This window comes from Delphinus delphis, chromosome 20 (assembly GCF_949987515.2).
Source record: "Delphinus delphis chromosome 20, mDelDel1.2, whole genome shotgun sequence".
Taxonomy (NCBI): Eukaryota; Metazoa; Chordata; class Mammalia; order Artiodactyla; family Delphinidae; genus Delphinus; species Delphinus delphis.
In genome coordinates, this window is record NC_082702.1 from 3,952,193 (window position 1) to 3,971,746 (window position 19,554).

Below are 19,554 nucleotides of genomic sequence, written 5' to 3' on the forward strand. Positions count from 1 at the left end.
GTCAAAAACTGCAAATAATAAATGCTGGAGAGGGTACGGAGAAAAGGGAACCCTCCTACACCCTTGGTGGGAGTGTACATTGGTGCAGCCACTGTGAAAAACAGTAAGGAGGATGCGCAAAAACCTCAAAGTAGAGCTACCACATGATCCAGCCGCCTGGGCATATGTCTGGAGAAAACCATAATGTGAAAAGATACGTGTACCTCAGTGTTCATAGCAGCACTATTTACAAGACAAGCCACATAGCCAAGACATGGAAACAGCCACAGTGCCCATCAACAGGTGATGGATTAAGAAGATATGGTATATATATGGTACATATATACACATACATATATATACATAATGGAATATTATTCAGCCATAAAATATGAAAATTGCCATTTGCAGCAGCATGGATGGAACTAGACAATAGTATGTGTAGTTAAACAAGTCAGAGAAAGGCACATACCATATGATATCACTTATATGTGGAAAATAATACAAAGAAATCTGTACACAAAATAGAAACAGACTCACAGACATAGCAAACAAAATTATGGTTACCAAAAGGAAGAGATGGGGGCAGGATAGAAATTAAAAGTATGGGATTAACAGATGCAAACTACTATATGTATAATAGATAAGCAACAAGGAGTTACTGTATAGCACAGAAAATTATACCCAATATCTTGTAATAACCTATAAAGGAATATAATCTGCAAATCACACACACACATCCACACACACACAAAAGAATCACTATGCTGTACACCTGAAACTAACAATATTGTAAATCAACTATACTTCAATTTTAAAAAGAAGTATAATTGATATGACAGATGACAGAAAATGCAAAAAAAGAACTACAGGCACCACAAATACTCAAAGAATCTTGAAAAAGAACAAGCTGGAGGAATCACTGCCAGATTTCAAAATATACTACAAAGATATAGTATTAAAACAGTATGCTGGGCTTCCCTGGTGGCGCAGTGGTTGGGAGTCCGCCTGCCGATGCAGGCGACACGGGTTCGTGCCCCGGTCCGGGAAGATCCCACGTGCCGTGGAGTGGCTGGGCCCGTGAGCCGTGGCCGCTGAGCCTGCGCATCCGGAGCCTGTGCTCCGCAACGGGAGAGGCCACAACAGTGAGAGGCCCGCGTACCACAAAAAAAAAAAAACAACAGTATGGTAATAGAAAACAACAAACGGATATATAGACCAACGGAACAGAATGAAAATCCTAGAAATAAACCGACCCGTGTGTAGTCAACTAATATTTGACAAGAGAGTCAAGAGTACACAATGGGTAAAGGACAGTCTCTTCAATAAATGGTGTTGGTCATATATACAATGGAATATTACTCAGCCATAAAAAGAAACGAAATTGAGTTATTTGAAGTGAGGTGGATGGACCTAGAGTCTGTCATACAAAGTGAAGTAAGTCAGAAAGAGAAAAACAAATACCATATGCTTGAGGGAAGACGTGGAGGTAATCCAGAATCTCTGACTGGGCTGGTCTGCAAACTCCGACCATAAAGGCTGGAAGAGGTGGCTGTTTCTTCCAACACACACACACCAAAGCAAAGCTGTAAGACCCACGAAGAACCAGGGAATGTGACACTGCCGCAGGCAAGACATAAACCGTAGAAGATGAAGGTCTATCAGACGCCTAACTGTTCAAACTAACTGTCTCAAAGAAGCTCCGTGAGCTATCTTCCACAAGGGTGCCAAGAACACACAAATGGGAAAGGATAGTACTTTCAATAAATGATGCTGGGAAAACTAGACGCCCACATGCAGAAGAATGAAACTGGACCCTCAGCTCACACCATATATAAAATCAAGTCAAAATGGACCAGAGACTTAACCATAAGGACTGAAACCATAAAACTACAAGAAGAAAGCATAGGGGAAGAGCTTCTTGACGTGAGTTTGGACAATGGTTTTTTGGATATGACACCAAAAGCACAGGCAACAAAGACAAAAATAGACAAGGGGATTGCATCATATTAAAAGCGTCTACACAGCAAAGGAAACAGACAACAGAGTGAAACGGCAACATATAGACTGGGAGAAGATATTTGCAAACCATATATCTGATAAGGAGCTACTTGTCAAAATATACAAGGAGCTCACACAACTCAACGCAAAGTAGTAACAACCCAATTTAAAAAACAGGTAAAGGACCTGAATAGGCATTTCTCAAAAGAAGACATTCCAATGGCCAAACAGTACAGGAAGAGGTGCTCAACATCACTACCCTCAGGGAAATACAAATCAGAACCACAATGAGATATCACCTCACACCTGTTAGAATGGCTGTTATGAAACAGACAAAAGATAACAAGTGTTGGGCTTCCCTGATGGCACAGTGGTTAAGAATCCACCTGCCAACGCAGGGGACATGGGTTCGAGCCCTGGTCGGGGAAGATCCCACGTGCCACGGAGCAAGTAAGCCTGTGTGCCACAACTACTGAGCCTGCGCTCTAGAGCCCACAAGCCACAACTACTGAAGCCCGCGGGCCTAGAGCCTTTGCTCCACAACAAGAGAAGCCACCGCAATGAGGAGCCCGCGCACCACAAGGAAGAGTAGCCCCCGCTCACCGCAACTAGACAAAGCCCACGCACAGCAACGAAGACCCAGCGCAGCCAAAGATAAATAAATAAGTTAATTTAAAAAAACGATAACGAGTGTTGGCAAACTTGTGGAGAAAAGAGAACCCTATGCATTGTTGCTGGGAACACAAATCGGTGCAGCCACTGTGGAAAACAGTATGGAGTTTCCTCAAAAAATTAAAACTAGAACTACCTACCATAGGAGCCAGCAATTCCACTTCCGGGTATATAGCCAAAGCAGATGAAACCACGATCTCGGAGACATATCTGCACTCCTATGTTCACTGCAGCATTATTCACATTAGCCAGGATATGGATACAACCCCAATGCCTGTCGAAAGATGAAGAGATAAAGAAAATGTGAGATACGCACGCGCGCGCACACACACACACACACACACTGGAATATTATTCAGCCTTTAAAAAGAAGGGAATCCTTCCGTTTGGGAAACGTGGATGAAACTGGAGGACATTATGTGAAGTAAAAGAAGCCAGACACAGACAGACAAATACAGCCCGAGCTCACTTCCCTGGCGGATCTAGAATAATCAGGCTCATAGAAACACAGGAGAATGGTAGTTGCCAGAGGCTGGGAAAGGGGTCAGTGGGGAGCTGCTGGTCACGGGGAACAAAGTTTCAGTTACGCAGTCGAGTCACTTCTGGAGATGTGATGTACGGTGATGTGAGTACAGTTCACGATATTCCATCGTAAACTTGAAATTTGCTTACAGGATAGACCTTAAGTGTTCTCACCACACACACACTCCCACACAAATGTTCAGTATGTGAGGTCATGGATATGTTAATTAGCTTAATTGTGGTGATTGTATCACAAGGTAAGTGTATATAAAAACATCAAGTGGGACTTCCCTGGCGGTCCGGTGGTTAAGAATCCACCTTCCACTGCTTGGGACGCAGGTTGGATCCCTGGTCAGGGAACTAAGATCCCACATGCCACGGGGCAACTAAGCCCACAAGCTGCAACTACTGAGCCCATGCACTCTGGAGCCTGCGCACGCAACGAAAGATCCCGCCTGCCACGGCGAAGATCCTGCGTGCCACAACTAAGACCCAACACAGCCAAGTAAATAAATAAATAAATAAATGCTTTTTTAAAAAATAAGAACATTAAGTTGTACATCTTAAATATACACAATTTTTGTTACTTATATCTCAATAAAGCTGAAAATGTTTTCTTTCATTTAATTACACCAAGCACATTGGTAGTTATTCCATCTCTAATTTTAGGCTGTTACTCCCATGTTAACATATGTATTTACATTTTTATTTCTAAACAGCTATGCATTCTCCTCCTCCATGAGAGAAGACAATGTTCTCATTATACGTCACCTGAAATATGGGTACTCCATATACGTGCATGTGCGTGTGCACATCTGTGTGCCTGTGTGCACACGTGTGGGTGCATCTGTGGGTGCGTGTACTAGTTGTGTTAGTTAATTTTTCAGTGCTTTTCATACCATTTTTTTCTCATATGACATCTCACTTTCTCCTTTACATCTCTTAGTATTCCTTTCACTGAGTGTGAAAATAGTAAAATATCTAAGATCTTGCGTCTCTGGAAATGCCTTCTTTCACTCTCATTCTCTCTTTATCAAGTTACTTGAAAACATTTCTTATTTCAAATTAAGTGTGTGACTCAACTACTGGGAGAGGAACATACAGGTGATGGGTAGGGCTCCATCCCCACCAGAACCCTCCTTCTCTCTCAGGAAGACGCAGCCTGACGTGGTGGGCTTGGCGGAATGGACACAGCTCCCACAGGTCACATGTGGTGGCTGGAACCTCCTCGGAGTTAGGGATTCACCCTCTGATGAGCCTTTCACTTTTGCCCCTTAAAAATAATCTGGCTCAGTGTAAAATTCTTCCCAATTAATTCCCTGAAGGTATTTCTCCAGTATCTTCTGGCATCGCCTTTGGGTACGAGGTAGTCTGGTCCCAATGAGCTTGTCATTCTCTTAATGGTAATTTGCATTTTCTACAGGAAGTACTTTCAGGACATTTGTAGGGCCTCAGGACAGTCGTCCTTGATTTTTTTCAGTTGAAATGTTCACAAAATACAATTAACCATTTCGAAGCATACAATTCAGTCTGAGATACTTTTTTTTTTAATTTAACTTTCATTTTCTTAATTTACCATGAAGGGTCAACATACAGATGTCACTTTTATATACAGGCGTCCTAGCACTTAGGTGGCCTGTCCTCATCTCTGAAAAATGTTCAATTCTTCATTTCTTTGGCCGTTGTTATACGTCACGACCTTTCCTTCTGACACTTACAATAGATATGACGTGGGCCCTCCTCATTCTATTCCCCAAGTATCTTGAATTTCCATTTCTGGTCTCTCAAACCTTCATGTGGAACATTTCCTCGATATTGTATTCAATTCCATAACTGGTCCCTCAGCTGTCTTGTCCTTGATGGGGTGACATTTTTTAATGTGTTCATCCTACTGGATTTGTCATCTCTACCTTTTCTAACTCTTAATACCTGCCCTTTCTTCTCTAAAATAATCCATATGGTTGCCTCCCTTTATTTTTCAGATACTTAAACACACTTAATTTAAATCGACTGTCATATTTCCCTACTGATTCTTTTTTTGCATATTTTTATTTCAGCAAAGCCACTAATTGTGTTGTGATACAATCAAGATATTCACATCAAGTATGTTCTAGATTTTTTTCATCTCTTTATTGGTTTCCTACTGATTCTGTTTCCTTGCCTAGGACACCCCCATTCGTCAGCAGACGGCTGTCCGTAGCACTGTCATCATTACTAGGGTCACTGTGATGTCCATTCCTGTTAAAGGCTCTGCCCTCACACCCCCGGTCTCTCCTAGAAGGCTTCTCCCGGGGCTGTCCTGGGAGTCAGGCTGACCAGGGGCGACTGCTGCAGCTGCTCTGCCCCGTGCTGCCCACCGTCTCAGACTTAGCATCTGCTCACAGCTGTGGCCTCAGGGATGTTGCAATGGGACCCTCACACTCTCACGAGGGTGGATGCCCAGGGCTGACAATCGTGGACTGAGTCTGTTTCATGCCACACAAGGGAGGTGGCTCAATGCTGACCATGGGCTTGGGGCAGTGAGCAGAGCTATCCCAGTGCCCGTCCAGAAACGCGGGGAAGTGGGGCCGCAGCTTCAAAGTTCACCTGGAGCCCTGACCCCTCCCTGCCTGTGAGGACCTGGGTCCCTCTCTCTGTCCACACAGTTGGGAACCTCCTCCCTATGACCCTCTTGATGATCCCGGTCAGCGGGGGCCACTCAGCCTAGTTCCCTCTTCTTTGGTCTGGTTCCCTCTCCATTTGGGGAACTTTCTTTCTCTTTTTCTGCATGTGTCTGTGGGTACGTGTTTCAGAAATATTCAAAATAGCATTTCTCAGTGTTAGGAGCAGAGGAGGGCTCTTAGGTGGGCACCACAATCACCCACTTTGCCGTGGAGTCTGAGCCCAGGATCCTCTCATGTCCCACCCACTGCTGTTGTCACCTGCTCTGGAAATTAACAATGGTGATCCTGCAATGAACCTGACACCATTGAGCTCACAGCCATTCTGAGGAGTGGGGCTCGCGACAACATGCAGAGGAGGAAACTCAGGCTCAGAAAGGGCACTGCCCTCACGGTTACAAGAGCAGTGGGGACAGAGTTAAATAGAGATGTCTTCCTTCAAAGGGAGACCGCTAACTCAAATCAAGGTCCCCGCAGCTTCCAGGCAGGATGACAGGACGGGGAGGAGAGCCCTGTCCAAGGATCAAGGGCCACCGAGCAGGCAGGAACGACTCAGGGGCTTGTTCCCAGGGAGGTGGGGTGGACGCTGTTTCAAGAAAAAGGGAGAAGTCCCTGAAGGGGGCTGAGACAGAAAGCAAACCCACACTCTGGGGCCAGGGGAGCAGGCATGTATCCTTCCTTATTTCCCCGAACTTCTCCTCTGTGCTCATTGCCACACTGACCTCCACGGAGCTGTAGGCAGATGTTAAACGAGTGTCTCTGCTGATCTGAGCTCTGCGGTGCAGCAGGAACCTGCAACCTCCCTGAAGCATTGCCAGGGCCTTGGTGACCCCTGTCCATGGGACCCCCCGATGGATCGGCTGAGGACGAAGGAGACCCAACGGGGAGGCTCTGAGAGGGAAAGACGTGCTCGGGTCACGCTCACTTGGAACGGGCGTCTCAGGAAGACACCGGGTCTGTCATGGGAATGAGAGCCAGGCTCCTGGGGAGGGGCAGTTCCCCTTCCTGTGGGGCTGCTGACGTCACAGACCCGTGACGGGGAGGACCAGCCTCCCAGTGGACACACTCTCGGGTCTCCGTCCTGAGGGCACCGTGGTCTCCTCCATCTGCACCGCCTGGACCACAGGGACGAGACGCCATGACCCCCAGCCTCACGGCCCTGCTCTGCCTCGGTGAGATGGAGGAGGGGGAGGGGAAGCCCCAGCCAGGGAGGGACCCCTCCCCACAGCCAGGCTGCTCTGTCAGGAGACCCCAGGACTCAGGAGGCCCACGGGTAGGAGAGGCGCTAATCAGGATTCAGGGCGAACCTCTCACAGGGGTCTCTCTTCCAGGGCTGAGTGTGGGCCTGAGGACCCAGGTGCAGGCAGGTGAGTCTGTCCCCAGGTGTCCCACCTCCCTACTGATCATGGGGACAGGGGCCACCCCAGGCAATGGGGTGGGGATCAGCAGTTCTGAGCTGAAGGAGGGAGAGTCCGGGAGGTTGGGGGCTGAGAGCTGGGGACCTGGGGGTGAGGATGTCTTGTGACCCAGCCTCTGATGTCCTTCTAGGCACCCTCCCCAAACACACCATCTGGGCTGAGCCAGGCTCTGTGATCCCCTGGGGGAGCCCCGTGACCATCTGGTGTCAGGGGACCCTGGGAGTCCGGGAATTCCGTTTGGATAAAGAGGGAAGCTCACTTTCCTGGTACAGACAGCCCCCACTGGAGCCCGGGGACAAGGGCAAGTTCTCCATCTCATACATGACACAGGACTACGCAGGGAGATATCACTGTTACTACCTCAGCCCCACTGGCTGGTCAGAGCGCAGTGACCCCCTGGAGCTGGTGATGACAGGTGAGAGGACACTCGGGGGCCCCAGCATCGGGCTCTGCCCTCAGAAAGGGGGTCTGCTCTCAGGGGTGTGTCCCTCTCACAGCCCAGCCCTGGAGGAGGAAAGGGGCGTGTGAGCCCCATTTCACAAGCTCCCTCCTTCTCTCCTAGGGGCCCACAGGAAACCCACCCTCTCAGCCCTGCCGAGCCCTGTGGTGACCTCGGGAGGGACCGTGACCCTCCAGTGTGGCTCATGGGAGGGACTGGACGGGTTCATTCTGACTAAGGAAGGAGAACCCAAGTCCTCCTGGACCCTGGATGCACAGCGAGGCCCCCGTGGGCAGACCCACGCCCAGTTCTCCGTGGGTCACGTGACCCCCAGCCACAGGTGGACGTTCAGATGCCACGGCTTTTACAGGGACACCCCCCAGGTGTGGTCGGCCCCCAGTGACCCCCTGGAGCTCCTGGTCTCAGGTGAGGAGGTCCCACCCTGGCCTCACGTACTTCTTGAGGCACGAGACAGATTATTAGATGCTTTTCTCCCAGGATTGTCCCAGATGAGAGGGTGGGGTGAGGGGGGAGCGGGGCGCACAGGACAGAGACACAGAGTGTGAGCGACAGACACTGAGGCCTGGGGACCAGGACGGGAGAAGGGGCTTCATGGGAGGAACCAGCCCCTACAGCCCAGGGTGGTCTTCCCCCAGGTGTGTCTGGGAAGCCCTCCCTCCTGACCCCGCAGGGCCCTGTCGTGGCCTCTGGACAGAGCCTGACCCTCCAGTGTCGCTCTGACGTCGGCTATGACAGATTCGCTCTGTCCCAGGAGTGGAGACAGGCCCTCCCCCAGCGCCGTGGCCGGCAGCCCCAGGCTGGGCTCTCTCAGGCCGACTTCCCCCTGGACCCGGTGACCGACACCCACGCGGGCCGGTACAGATGCTACGGTGGACACAACCTCTCCTCCGAGTGGTCGGCCCCCAGTGACCCCCTGGACATCCTGGTGGCAGGTGAGGAGCCAGCGGGTCAGTCAGGGACCCAGACTCTGCACAGGCCCTGCCGGGGGAGCCCCAGCTGGTGATGCTGGGACCAGGCGTGAGGGGTCCCCAGGGAGGGAGGGAGAGAGACAGAGAGAGACGGGGGTGGGCAGGGAGAGGGAGAGACTCGGAGAAAACAGAGACAGACAGAGATGAGGGGCCTCAGGGAGGCCCAGCTGAGTCGCAGTTCGGAACCAGGGGGCGGGCAGCCCCTCACCCCCCTTCGTCTCTCTAGGGTCCTTCCTTGACACGCCCTCCCTCTCGGTGCAGCCGGGCCCCATGGTGGCCTCAGGAGAGAACGTGACCCTGCTGTGTCAGTCAAGGAGCACAAATGAAACTTTCCTTCTGTCCAAGGAGGGGGCAGCCCGGCCCCCACTGCGTCTTAGATCAAAGTACCGAGGTGGGCATTTCCAGGCCGAATTCTCCATGAGTCCCGTGACCTCAGCCCACAATGGGACCTACAGGTGCTACAGTTCACTCAGCAGTAACCCCTACCTGCTGTCACACGCCAGTGCCCCCCTGGAGCTCGCGGTCTCAGGTGAGGGACCCTGACCCTGTCCTCTCTGACTCAGTCAGCTCAGGGCTCTGTCCCCAGAAATGTCTGAGGTAGTAATGAATGAGGGGACACAGTGGGCCTCCAGAGAGGAGGACACTCAATGGCCCCTGACTCCAAAGTCTCATCACTGGATCCTGGGTCCTCAGCTGTTGAATCAGTGGGAACTCCCAGAAGTAGGAGAATAAGATTATAGGCTTCAATCTCAGACTGAACACAGAACACACAGCACTCAATTATTTCTGTCTTAAGAGACCACTTTTCTCACTGATCCTGAGCACCGGGGGCACAGCCAACTCTGTTCCAAAGTGATTCCAAAGCAGGTTCTGAATTCAAAGAACACATGGCAGCTGAGAGAATCCAATGAGGAGAGCAGATGGAACCTGGCATATTAGAGGAAGGGTTCATTAAGGAACTGTGTAGAAGCTGTAATATGAGAATTGGAGGCATTGAGGACACAGAACCCAGGAGAAGAGCTCGTGTCTCCCCAACTCCTCACTCACAACCTCACTTTACATTTCTCATGAGCAGCTGACACCATCCACCTGCCACAAAACAAGTCAGATCCCACGAGTGATGACATCACTCAGATATGGGGCTGGGCTCCGAGGGTCATGTCCTCTCAAGGAGAGGCAGGTTCCCTGGGTGGACATCCTGGAGTCTAGGGTGACTGGGATCTGCTCTGACCGTGTGATCTCTCGTCCAGAATCCCTACCCTCACACCCGCAAGACTACACAGTGGAGAACCTCATCCGGATGGGCATGGCCGGCTCCGTCCTGCTGGGCCTCGGGATTCTGCTCTTTCAGGCTCAACACGGCCACGGAGGACCCCAAGATGCAGCCAGGAGCTGAACACAAGAGGGGACCGTGCACCGTCCGAGTGGTGGAGCCCTGTCACGACCGTATGTGCCCAGGAGGTTCTGGAAGAGAATCTGCAGCACGTGTTGTGTGAACTGTCTGACCAGGGAGGGAGAGACATGGTGTGGGTGCAGGAGAAGGCCCGGGAGTCCCTGTGGAGGACTGGGCCTCGGATAACCATGGTGCCTACCCGCCCCACCAGTGATGACTCTCCCTGACTGCCCCGTCCCCTCTCACCCCTGTGACGTGAGGCACATCCCACACGGCAGGTCTGTGTCCACACCTTACACACCTTCATGCTCTGGCCCACTTTCATGTAATATATTTGGGTTTTTTTAATTTCCACATTGGCTGCTGTGTGCTATTGACCTCCATCCCTTCAGTCAGAAACAGAATGTCGTTTAAGTAACTGAATAAATGGGTGAACTTGGGGTCCTGTTTCGAACAGATAAATCCAAAACTCTTCCCTAAAACTCTCTCTGGACCCCTCAAGCCCTTCTCTCCTCGTCAGATGACACCGGGTATAGTTTCTCCAGAAATACCATTAGTGTGAAGGAACACCGTGGCGTTTGAAGTGACAGCCAGCTGCTGTGCTGGTAAGCGGGCTTAGGAATTTATCATTGTGTAAAAAGCCCAGATGTGTGGCATTTGTCTCTTTCTTCAGTGTAAATCCTCTCTTCGGGCTTCCCTGGTGGCGCAGTGGTTGAGAGTCCGCCTGCCGATGCAGGGGACACGGGTTCGTGCCCCGGTCTGGGAAGATCCAACATGCCGCGGAGCGGCTGGGCCCGTGAGCCATGGCCGCTGAGCCTGCGCGTCCGGAGCCTGTGCTCCACAACGGGAGAGGCCACTGCAGTGAGAGGCCCGCGTACCACAAAAAAAAAAAAAAAAAACCTCTCTTCGTGCCCAATCTGACCCAGCTGGGGCACAGCTCAGTGATGACCCCGATACACACAGACATGTCCTTTATATAAAGCATCGCGAGTAGATCGTTTCCACTCAGCTTTATGCCCTGGTTTCCATGAAATGATCCTAGTCCTAGGCCTTTGCATCCTAGTCCGTCCCCATGAGAGGCAAAAGAGAAAACAATGGAAATATCAGTTGTGGGAGAAAACACTGAGCACTTTAAGTCCCAGTACATTACTGGTAGGTGTACTAACTGCCTCAGTCAATTTGGGGAGTAAATAACAATTATCGGTTAAAAGGAGAGACACACAGCTCTGACCCACAGTTACATAACTTAGGGAAAAGGTGGACATAACCATGAGTATACATTCAGGAGAACTGTGACACAGGGGTCGTTCACATTAGACAAAATCATAGAAACAGATCTCACCAACTATGAATGGACTGTTATACATATGCAACCGAATTTTATATGACAGAAAAATACACAAAGGTAAATGGCTACAATAATACAGATCAATTTTCAAGCCTGATGGTCAGTAAGTAAAGAAAAACTATAAGAGTGTACTTCATTACATCAAATTCAAAAGCAGACAATGTGGGACCCAACTAAACAAAATAAGAATTTAAAGAGGAAAAATAACAATTGATACCAGAGAAATACAAAAACTCATGAGAATACTATAAACAACTCTTTGCTAACAAACTGGACAACCTAGAAGAAATGGACACGTTGTAGGAACATACAGCCCACCAAAACTGAATCGAGGAGAAATAGTTAACTTTGAATAGACTGATCACTACGACTGAAATAGAATCTGGCATGGACATATACACACTACCAAATGTAAAACAGATAGCTAGTGGGAAGCAGCCGCATAGCACAGGGAGATCAGCTCGGTGCTCTGTGACCACCTAGAGGGCTGGGATAGGGAGGGTGGGAGGGAGACGCAAGAGGGAGGAGATATGGGGATATATGTATATGCATAGCTGATTCACTTTGTTATACAGCAGAAACTAACACACCACCGTAAAGCAATTATACTCCAATAAAGATGTTAAAACAAACAAAAAAACCTCCCTGCAAACAAACACCCAGGACTGGATGACCTCATGAGAGAATTCTGCCAAACATAAAAAGATCTTACACTGAGCCTTCTCAAACACTTCCAAAATACTAAGAGGAGGAAACAGTCCCAAAGGCATTGTCTGAGGCCACAATCACCCTGATACCCAAAACCAGACAAAGACACTGCCAAAAAAAGAAAATTACAGACCAATATTTCTGATGAATATAGATGCAAAAATGCTTAACAAAATATTAGCAAACCGAATCCAACAACACATAAAAAGAATCACACACCATGATCAAGTTGGATTCATGCCAGGGTCACAAGGCTGGTTCAACATACACAGATCAATCAGTGTGATACAACAGATCAACAAAAGAAAAGACAAAACCGATTCCGCACTAGGAACTCCAGTTGGAAGAGCCAGGTGTGAGGCCTCTGCACGTGGCCCCCTGGGAGCAAGTGAAACCAGACTAAACACAAAGGAAAAAAGAAAAAGCCATCGCAGAGCTGTGACTATTTTCAAGGCTACTGTTTTTCTCTGTGAAACACACTGCCTTTGGGGCAAAACAAGGAAGAAGCTGGTGATTCTCATGTGCAGCACAGAAGGAGAGCCACTGCAGGCCAGCCTCCCCAACTCTGAAGGCACTCCAGCCGTGTGGCTGACAGGGTCTTGGTGCTCCAGCCGGGTGTCAGGCCTGAGCCTCTGAGGTGGGAGAGCTGAGTTCAGAGACCACCAGAGACCTCCTGGCCCCATGAAATATCGATCGGTGAGAGCTCTCCAAGAGATCTCCGTCTCAACGCTAAGACACAGCTCCACTCAACGACCAGCAAGCTACAGTGCTGGACACCCCATGCCAAACAACCAGCAAGACAGGAACACAACCTCACCCATTAGCAGAGAGGCTGCCTAACATCATACTAAGCTCACAGACACCCCAAAACACACCACCAGACATGGTCCTGCCCACCAGGAAGACAAGATCCAGCCCCATCCACCACAACACAGGCACCAGTCCCCTCTACCAGGAAGCCTACACAACCCACTTACCAACCTTACCCACTGGGGGCAGACACCAAAAACAATGGGAACTACGAACCTTCAGCCTGCAAAAAGGAGACCCCCAACACAGTAAGTTAAGCAAAATGAGAACACAGAGAAATACACAGCAGATGAAAGAGCAAGGTAAAAACCCACCAGACCAAACAAATGAACAGGAAATAGGCAGTCTACCTGAAAAAGAATTCAGAGTAATGATAGTCAAGATGATCCAAAATCTTGGAAACAGAATGGAGAAAATACAAGAAACGTTTAACAAGGATCCAGAAGAACTAAAAAGCAAACAAACAATGATAAACAACACAATAAATGAAATTTAAAATTCTCTAGAAGGAATCAAGAGCAGAATAACTGAGGCAGAAGAATGGATAACTGATCTGGAAAATAAAATAGTGGAAATAACTATGCAGAGCAGAATAAAGAAAAAAGAATGAAAAGAATTGAGGACAGTCTCAGAGACCTCTGGGACAACATTAAACATACCAACATTCAAATTATAGGAATCATAGAAGAAGAAGCGAAAAAGAAAGGGACTCAGAAAATATGTGAAGAGATTATAGTTGAAAACTTCCCTAATATGGGAAAGGAAATAGTCAATCAAGTCCAAGAAGCACAGAGAGTCCCATACAGGATAAATCTAAGGAGAATCATGCCAAGACACGTATTATTCAAACTATCAAAAATTAAATACAAAGAAAAATACTAAAAGCAGCAAAGGAAAAGCAACAAATAACATACAAGGGAATCCCCATAAGGTTGACAGCTTAACAGTTTCAGCAGAAACGCTGCAGGCCAGAAGGGAGTGGCAGGACATATTTAAAGTGATGAAAGGGAAAAACTTACAACCAAGATTACTCTACCCAGCAAGGATCTCATTCAGATTCGACAGAGAAACTGAAACCTTTACAGACAAGCAAAAGCTAAGAGAATTCAGCACCACCAAACCAGCTTCACAACAGATGCTAAAGGAACGTCTCTAGGCAGGAAACACAAGAGAAGGAAAAGACCTATAATAACAAACCCAAAACAATTAAGAAAATGGTAATAGGAACATACATATCGAAAATTACCTTAAATGTAAATGGATTAAATGCTCCAACCAAAAGACACAGACTGGCTGAATGGATACAAAAACAAGACCCATATATGCTATCTACAAGAGACCCACTTCAGACCTAGGGCCACATACAGATGAAAGTGAGGGGATGGAAAAAGATATTCCATGCAAATGGAAATCAAAAGAAAGCTGGAGTAGCAATTCTCATATCAGACAAAACAGACTCTAAAACAAAGACTACTACAAGAGACAAAGAAGGACACTACATAATGATCAACGGATCAATCCAAGAAGAAGATATAACAATTATAAAGACTTATGCACCCAACACAGGAGAACCTCAATACATAAGGCAAATATTAACAGCCATAAAAGGGGAAAGCGACAATAACACAATAATAGCAGGAGACTTTAACACCCCACTTTCGCCAACGGACAGATCAACCAAAATGAAAATAAATAAGGAAACACAAGCTTTAAATGATACAGTAAACAAGATGGACTTAATTGATATTTATAGGACATTCCATCCAAAAACAACAGAATACACTTTCTTATCAAGTGCTCATGGAACATTCTCCAGGATAGGTCATATCTTGGGTCACAAATCAAGCCTTGGTAAATTTAAGAAAATTGAAATTGTATCAAGTATCTTTTCTGACCACAACACTATGAGACTAGATATCAATTACAGGAAAAAAACTGTAAAAAAATACAAACACATGGAGGCTAAACAATACGCTACTAAATAACCAAGAGATCACTGAGGAAATCAAAAAACACCTAGAGACAAATGACAATGAAAACACGATGGCCCAAAACCTATGGGATGCGGCAAAAGCAGTTCTAAGAGGGAAGTTTATAGCAGTAAAATCCTACCTCAAGAAACAAGAAAAATCTCAAATAAAAAACCTATCCTTACACCTAAAGCAATTAGAGAATGAAGAACAAAAACAAACCAAAGTTAGCAGAAGGAAAAAAATCATAAAAATCAGATCAGAAATAACTGAAAAAGGAATGAAGGAAATAATAGCAAAGATCAATAAAACTAAAAGCTAGTTCTTTGAGAAGATAAACAAAATTGATAAACCATTAGCCAGACTCATCAAGAACAAAGGGAGAAGACTCAAATCAATAGAATTAGAAATGAAAAGGAGAAGGAACAACTGACCCCACAGAAATACAAAGGATCATGAGAGATTACTACAAGCAACTCCATGCCAATAAAATGGACAACCTGGAAGAAATGGACAATTTCTTATAAAAGCACAACCTTCCGAGACTGAACCAGGAAGAGACAGAAAATATAAACAGATCAATCACAGGCACTGAAATTGAAACTCTGATTTAAAATCTTCCAATAAACAAAAGCCCAGGACCAGATGGCTTCACAAGCAAATTCTATCAAACATTTAGAGAAGACCCAAAACCTATCCTTCTCAAACTCTTCCAAAATATAGCAGAGAGAGGAACAATCCCAAAGTCATTCTATGAGGCCACCATCACCCTGATGTCACAAAAAAAGCAAACTACAGACCAATATCATTGATGAACATAGATGCAAAAATCCTCAACAAAGTACTAGCAAACAGAATCCAACGGCACATTTAAAGGATCATTCACCATGATCGAGTGGGGTTTATCCCAGGAATGCAAGGATTCTTCAATATACGCAAATCAATCAGTGGGATATACGATATTAACAAATTGAAGGATAAAAACCATATGATAATCTCAATAAATTCAGAAAAAGCTTTTGACAAAATATAACACCCATTCATGATAAAAACTCTCCAGAAAGTAGCCATAGAGGGAACTTACCTCAACATAAGAAAGGCCATATATGACAAACCCACAGCCAACATCATTCTCAATGATGAAAAACTGAAATCATTTCCACTAAGATCAGGAACGAGACAAGGCTGCCCACTCTCACCACTATTGTTCAACATAGTTTTGCAAGTTTTAGCCACAGCAATCAGAGAAGAAAAAGAAATAAAACAAATCCAAATTGGAAAAGAAGTAAAGCTGTCACTGTTTGCAGATGACATGATAATATACATAGAGAATCCTAAACATGCTACCGGAAAACTACTAGAGCTAATCAATGAATTTGGTAAAGTAGCAGGAGACAAAATTAATGCACAGAAATCTCTTGCATTCCTATACACTCATGATGAAACATCTGAAAGACAAATTAAGGAAACATTCCCATTTACCATTACAACAAAAAGAATAAAATACCTGAGAGTGAACCTACCTAAGGAGACAAAAGACCTGTATGCAGACAACTATAAGACACTGATGAAATAGATTAAAGATGATACAAACAGATGGAGAGACATACCATATTCTTGGATTGGAAGAATCAACATTGATAATGACTATACTACCCAAAGCAATCGACAGATTCAATGCAATCCCTATTAAACTACCAATGGCATTTTTCACAGAACTAGAACAAAAAATTTCACAATTTGTATGAAAAACAAAAGACACCGAAGAGCCAAAGCAGTCTTGAGAAAGAAAAACGGAGCTGGAGGAATCAGACTCCTTGACTTCAGACGATACTACAAAGCTACAGTAATCAAGACAGTATGGTACTGGCACAAAAACAGAAATATAGATCAATGGAACAGGATAGAAAGCCCAGAGATAAACCCACACACATATGGTCACCTTATCTTTGATAAAGGAGGCAAGCCTATACAATGGAGAAAAGACAGCCTCTTCAATAAGTGGTGCTGGGAAAACTGGATAGCTACATGTAAAAGAATGAAATTAGAACACTTCCTAACACCATACACAAAAATAAACTCAGGATGGATTAAAGTCCTAAATGTAAGGCCAGACACTATAAAACTCTTAGAGGAAAACACAGGCAGAACACTCTATGACATAAATCACAGCAAGATCCTTTTTGACCCACCTCCTACAGAAATGGAAATAAAAACAAAAATTAACAAATGGGACCTAGTGAAACTTAAAAGCTTTGGCACAGCAAAGGAAGCCATAAACAAGACGAAAAGACAACCCTCAGAATGGGAGAAAATATTTGCAAATGAAGCAACTGACAAAGGATTAATCTCCAAAATATATAAGCAGCTCATGCAGCTCAATATGAAAAAAACAAACAATCCAATCCAAAAAAGGGCAGAAGACCTAAATAGACATTTCTCCAAAGACGACATACAGGTTGCCAACAAACACAGGAAAGGATGCTCAACATCACTAATCATCAGAGGAATGTAAATCAAAACTACAATGAGGTATCACCTCACACCAGTCACAATGGCCATCATCAAAAAATCTACAAACAATAAATGCTGGAGAGGGTGTGGAGAGAAGGGAACCCTCTCGCACTGTTGGTGGGAATGTAAATTGACACAGCCACTATGGAGGACAGTATGGAGGTTCCTTAAAAAACTAAAAGTAGAACTACCATATGTCCCAGCTATCCCACTACTGGGCATATACCCTGAGAAAACCATAATTCAAAAAGAGTCATGTACCACAATGTTCACTGCAGCACTACTTACAATAGCCAGGACATGGAAGCAACCTAAGTGTCCATCGACAAATGAGTGGATAAAGAAGATGTGGCACATATATACAATGCAATATTACTCAGCTATAAAAAGAAACGAAATTGAGTTATTTGTAGTGAGGTAGATGGACCTAGAGTCTGTCATACAGAGTGAAGTAAGTCAGAAAGACAAAAACAAATACCATATGCTAACACATATATATGGAATCTAAAAAAAAAGAGGTTCTGAAGAACCTAGGGGCAGGACAGGAATAAAGACGCAGACGTAGAAAATGGACTTGAGGACACGGGGACGGGGTAGGGTAAGCTGAGACTAAGCGAGAGGGTGGCATTGACATATATACACTACCAAATGTAAAATAGATGGCTAGTGGGAAGCAGCCTCATAGCACAGGGAGATCAGTTCATGCTTTGTGACCACATAGAGGGCCGAGATAGGGAGGGTGGGAGGGAGACGCAAGAGGGAGGGGATATGGGGATACACGTATACACATAGCTGATTCACTTTGTTATACAGCAGCAACTAACACAACAATATAAAGCAATTATACTCCAGTAAAGATATTTAAAAAAGAAAACACAAAACCACATGATCATCTCAATAGATGCAGAAAAAACATTTCATAAAATTCAACACCCATTCATGATAAACACTCACCAAAGTGAGTACAAAGGCGACATATCTCAACATAATAAAAGCTATTTATGATAAACCCACAGCCAACATAATACTCAATGGTGAAAAGCTGAAAGCCTTCCAGCTGAATTATGGAACAAGACAAGAATGCCCACTCTCACCACTTCTGTCCAACATAGTTTTGCAAGTCCTAGCCACAGCAATCAGACAAGAAAAAAGAAAAAGGTATTCAAATTGGAAGCAAAGAGGTGAAAGTGTCATTGCATGCAGATGGCATGATACTCCATATAGAAAACCCTAAAGACTCCACACAACAACTATTAGAACTGATAAGTTAATTCAGCAAGGTAGCAGGATACAAGACTAACACAGAGACATCTGTTGCTTTTCATTCTACTAACAGTGAAATATCAGAAAAAAATGTAAAAAATCAATCTCTTAAAATTGCATCAAAAATAAAATACCTAGGAGTAAACCTGATGAAGGAGATGAAAGACATATACTTTGAGAACTATAAAACATTGATAAAGGAAACTGAAGATAATTCAAAGAAATGGAAAGATAGCCCATGCTCTCAGATTGGAATAACTGATACAGGTAAAATGGCCATACTACCCAAAGCAATCTACAGATTTCACACAATACCTATCAAATTACCCATGACATTTTTCACAGAACTAGAACAAATAATCCTAAAATTTATATGGAACCACAAAAGACCCAGAATTGCAAAAACAATCCTGAGGAAAAACAACAAACCTGGGGGCATAACCCTCCCAGACTTCAGACAATACTACAAAGCTACAGTAATCAAAAGAGAATGATATTGGCACAAAAACAGACCCAAGGATCAATGGAACAGATGTGAGAGCCCAGAAGTAAACCCATACACCTATGGTCAATTTTAGTATTCGACAAAGGAGGCAAGAATATACAATGGAGAAAAGACAGTCTCTTCAACAAGTGGTGCTAGGCAAACCGGACAGCGGCGTGTAAAAGAATGAAATTTGAACATTCTCTAACACCATATACAAAAAAAAATTCAAAATCAATTAAAGGCCTAAATGTAAGACCAGATACTATAAAACTCCTACGGAAAAACATAGGCACAATACTCTTTGACATAAATCACAGCAATATTTTTTTTGGATCTGTCTCTTTAGAGTAATGGAAATAAAAAATATATATAAACAAATGG

The 19,554-nt window shown here is 45.3% G+C and overlaps 1 protein-coding gene and 1 pseudogene across 1 annotated transcript in view; both read left to right on the plus strand.

Annotated features, from left to right (window-relative positions):
* Positions 1-19,554, plus strand: part of LOC132416835 (NACHT, LRR and PYD domains-containing protein 2) — a 1,001,898-nt gene that overhangs the window by 452,658 nt on the left and 529,686 nt on the right.
* Positions 6,958-10,393, plus strand: LOC132415789 (leukocyte immunoglobulin-like receptor subfamily A member 6; annotated as a pseudogene).